Genomic DNA, 5,306 nt, shown 5'->3' with positions numbered 1-5,306 from the left:
ATAATCCATACTCAAATTGGGTTGTGGTCAAGGAGGTAATCACAAAAAGATATTTTTGGTTTAGGGTGGATATCCAGCGAGGTTTGTAAGATTCCCGAAGTAGAAACTCACAATGCATGGATAAATAGGCTAGCAAAAAGAAGGTTACACAAAAAGAACGGAATGACCAGCTTCTTAGTCTCATACCAAAGAAATCAATCTTAATCCAACTCATCAAAATATAAGTTTGCAATCTAAAGGTTTCATCATGAAAGAATATGCTTCTATAGGCTTTGGTAGGTAGAACTTTGCAAGAGATTCACAATTGTAGATAGCATAGGAATTAAGTTTTCAAATTAAACAACACAAGGTGTAAGGTCATCGGTAGACTTAAATCAAAGAGCAACATATAATATGTGGGTTTAGAATTTAGTCATTTAACCTCCACAAATAAAAGAGCCGGTATTTAATCATTTTAATTCCATTTAATTGAGAGAAAATGGTCAAGTCATATACAACATAGCGTAGGTAGAACAAAGCAGCAACTTTCATCATTTTTCCATAAGCAAGAGCATATAATAATATCATCGTGGTAAGCTCAAGGTGATGGTGGTTATCATTCATTGAAAACAAAAACAAATCTAGGTTGTACTCCTAGTAGCCATGTTATTATAGAGAGAGAGATATACAAAGGTTGCATCTATGGTTGAAGGCATATATGTACAAGCATTTAGAAAAAGAGAGAGTTGAGGAAGAATTACCGTCCTTCTCGATGCTCGTAATGAAGTGTAGCGCGGCTTCCCCCATACTTAAGCATTGTGCTAAGCATGGAAGAAGAATCATGAGCATCTTGTGGCAACCGTGATTATCTTACTCCATGAGATCTTTCTTCCTTGTCCACGAAATCCTCCCCCATGCTTAGCATGATGCTAGGCGTGGAAGGAGAAGATGGACCATCTTGAAATTCTTGAAGTCCTTCCCTCATGTGTATGAATATCATCTTCAATGTGTCTTCACCTTTGTTGCCTCAATTTCCTTCAACTTCTTCTTGTACTAAGTCATGGTCCCAATCATTGTTTCACGTCGTCGTCGCCTCCTTCAATTCCTCATTGTCCCATTGCTGCCTCATCTTCACAAATTTTTCTTTCAATTTCTAGAACAGAACATGTACTGAAACATTGCTCCATTGTGAAGTGCACGAATTTTCCTTTCCAACGGGTCCTTATTCGCTCAAAATTGATTCCGAACAAGAGAGTTATGGCCATTTCATCCCAGCGCTGCAATCTGTCCCGACGAATTTCAGAACGCGCAACGTCCAATGTTCTTGCCATATCTCCTTGTACGGGTCTTCAAATTCATTGATCTTGAATGCGTTGGAATGGGAATTTGATGGAGCTTCTAAATATCAACTTTTTTCTTCTTGTACATCTCTGAACATGTTCTCAAATTGATGGAAACAGCTGCGTCCTTCTCGGGTTTCAACGATGTTGACGATCTTGAATGAAATTCTTTTGGTCTTGAACTCATGGGAGCGCTTCTTCATGCCTGCAAAACATTTTAAACACACACTACCCCCGGGGTGATGGTCGGGAGTAGAAACAAATGCCAACAAACCTACCATTCCTAAGATCTCAATTTGTGGCAAAGTTAGCTTAGCGAAACTAGTGAGTGTACGTGTGTGCTAGTGTAAATGCAAATGAGAGGAAGGTATATAAACAAAGACAATGTTTACACCTAGTTCTAAACACCATGTTTACAACTAAGTTGCCGAACTTCTCCATAGCCACAAAGACTTATTTAACAAAGGTCAAAACACCATGTCTATCCCAAGATCAATAGGCCTTCATAGCACAAGAAAAAAAATAAAGCGCATTGCAAAGCTTATAAACCAACCAAATGCAACCTCATAGCTTGGTAACTAAATGATGATGGTCTTCAATAATGTCTAAACACCATGTTTACACAAGAATGCAAAAAGGAAAATGCTCACGTGAAGCATTAACATGGATATGAAACCTTTCATCAATAAAGTTGAGACCAAGCTAGCAAAATGAGTGCATGAACAATGGAATGGATGCAAAGTGCAAATGCAAAGTTAGAAAAAACAAGTGTTAGCAAGGTTGAAAGGACCTTTCGATATTGTTCTGCAACTAGCTTATTCAAAAACAATTGCTAAGAGTGACAAAAAGCCTTCACGACACTTCATAAGAAGTGAGGCTTTTGTCAATGAAAAAGGTTATTTATCGAAAAAGGACCAAGCAACCGAGCTAACAAGGTTTTAGAAGTAGGTTTATGGGTTTCCTATTTTTTTTTGCTTAAAACAAAAATTTTGAAGAGAGAGTGTTGGGTATAGAAATTCTATCTAAGGTGGTTTTTTTTAAAAAAAACTAGGGAGAAACAAAAGTTAGATTCCTTTTTTTTGAATGAAAAATATAACCTATGGTTTTAGGATTGCTCTATGAGTGGTTTTCCTAAGGGTTTTAGGATCTCAAAAGCGAGGCTAGTCAATGTTTTTTAGAAAAGATTTTTTTTAAATGCAACATGCAATGCAATACAAGGGTGAGACGAACAACATGGTATGCAATGCAACACGGGGTGAGTGAATAAAATGATATGACATGATGAGGTGGTCTAAAACAAAACAAAAAGTTAGCCTAAGTTAACTAGCCACAAGTTTAGAATCAAAGGGTGGTGCAATGCTTCATAAATCTCTCTAAAAAGACACAAATAAAAAGACTCTAAACACTAATAGGCACACAAAAAGGTCTACAAGTTTCCCAAGATCAAATAACAAAGTGCTCCCTCAATAACATTTAGAATGAACAACATGAAGTTGTGGTTTTTATTAGAGCAATGGTACAATGTTACTTGATATTCTGATTAAAGAGTGCAATGTAGACGGTCATATTAATATATATAAAATAAAAGATCGGGTTGCCTCCCGCAAAGCGCTTCATTTAGAGTCATAGAGCTCGACTTTCTTACATACCTTCTCATTGATGCGAAGCCATGGTCCTTCATGCAAGAGGTGAAGGTGTTCCATGCAGCTCTTATTCCATTTCCCATGTTGGACATGATCAATCACGCTTAATGGAAAACTTGCCCAATCGTCTCTCACATCATGGTCACCTCCTTCTTTGTTGTCCTTCATCGCTACCTTTCTTTTCATGGATTTTCCTCTCTGTCCAGATTGGGAATTACGCCAAACAATTGGTCCAATGCAAGGTGCACGAAATCTTCTTTCCAACAAGTCTTCATTCGCCCAAAACGCATTCCAATTGAGGGAGTTATGCCCCTTTTTCCCCGTTACTGCAATCTGCCTCGTGCTGATTTCAGCACGTGCATCTCCGATGTTTGAGACATAGCTCCTCCCGTGGGTTTTCAATTGTATCGATCATGGATGCATTGAACCGAGGACTTGATGGAGATCCTGAATATTCAACTTTCTTGCATTGCAAATCTCTGGACTTGTGCACCAAATTTATGAGGCTTAGCGACGTCCATTCTTGAAACTTGAAGATGTTGATGATGGTGTTCATAAATTTTGGGCACAGTTTCCCTCCTCATCATTTGAGTTTCATGTCCTGCATGGTTAGTGAAATTCGGGGCTTCTCCCGACATATGCTCTTTTAGGGTCATGAGCTTGATCAAGCGCAAAGCAAGATCGAGATTTGCAATTATTTGTAAACATATGCAACATAATCACATCCTCAATTAAATTTCATCATCAAGACATGGTGTAATTAAATGCAGCAAGTGTTTCTTGCATAGCGCGGAGCTCATCATTAGGCAGAGGTTTTTTTTAAGCATGAAATCAACATTCTCAAGAAACTCTAGCCTATCATCATGAAAAGAACAAGGCATAGAATTTAAACTTTCATTCCGACTATTGGTTCGAGCATGAGATTTTTAACGATTATCAACAAAACCAATAGAAGCTTGAGAATTCACTGTATACCTTAGCCTCGGAGCTTTTTCATACTCATTGGGGTCGTGGTGCTTTGTGCTAGATGTCATCTTGATGTACTCCTCGTGGTCCGTCATGATTTGCTTCTCACGTCTCCATGTGTTAAATGTTGCGCTCTTGTAATCCGTCGTGGTTTGTTTGCAACATCTTCGTTTGTCGAAGGTCGACCGCTTGTGCCTTCATTTGCCAATGTCATTGGGGTTCTTCCTCTGCTCCAAGACTCTTAATTTTATCATGTACGCTTGATGAAAACATCGCCCAAGCTCGCCTTCATTGTTATCATCGTCATCTTCTCTATCTTGTTCTCATCACATTGCTCCTGCCTCTTCTTCGTGGAATCTCTCCTGTATATTAAACAGAACATATACCAAAATATAGCTCTATTGAAAAGTTTATGAAATTACCTTTCCAACGAGTGGTCATTCATCTTAAACGGAGTCCAAACGAGGGAGTTATGCCCGTTTCACTTTTGGCGCTGCATGCTGTCCAGAAATTTTCAGAGTGCACAACCTTCAATGTTTTGGCCATAACCGCTTGTAGGAATCTCCGATTGACTTGGTTCTTGATTCGTTGGGACGGGAACTTCATGGAGGAATCGATCCGAAGATGTCGATGATCTTGATCTTGTGGTCTTCGGAGCGTCTTGTTGTGCATCCTTGGCTTCAAGGTCATCACCATTGATTCACCAGCGAGTAGCATGGCTCCAATGCTTTGTCTCCATGGTTCTTGCTTTGCCTAAGGTGTCGGGATCAAAGGAGGCTCCCGTGCTTTGTGTCGATGATCAGAGCGGTCTCTTTCTTTGATTGCACTCGACTAGAAGCTTCTTGAGCATCCCATGGAGAAGATGGGTGGCATCATGGTTCCTCTAATCTTGTTGCCTCTAGCATTGGTCAACTTCAAATCATCAACTTTTGTGCACAAGGTTCTCCAAACATCTTGCGACATCGTCATCACTTTCTCCATTGTTTGTTGCTACCTTTTCTTCGTTGAATTCCTTGATCATCCTGCACAGAACATGTACCAAAATTCTACTCCATGGAAATCCTTATGAAATTACCTTTTCAACGAGTGGTCATTGATCCCAAACGGACTCCGGATGAAGAAGTTATGATCGTTTTACTCCGGCACTACACTCTGTCCCGAGACATTCCCGAGCCATAACTCTTCACACCGATCTCCAAAATTCATGATTCTTGATGCATTGGAAAGTAGACATGATGGAGCTTCAAAATAATCTATTATTTGCTCATGGTACTTCTCTTATCTTGGACGAAAAACTCATTACAATAGTAACACTTTGGAGATGATGATGATCCGATCGCACGATTTTATTCGCGGGCATGCTTCATACCTATTGCTT

The sequence above is a fragment of the Panicum virgatum genome, chromosome 6K, assembly GCF_016808335.1.
Source record: "Panicum virgatum strain AP13 chromosome 6K, P.virgatum_v5, whole genome shotgun sequence".
NCBI classification, from domain to species: Eukaryota; Viridiplantae; Streptophyta; class Magnoliopsida; order Poales; family Poaceae; genus Panicum; species Panicum virgatum.
The sequence above is the reverse complement of the archived record's forward strand: the minus strand, read 5'-3'. Positions refer to the sequence as shown.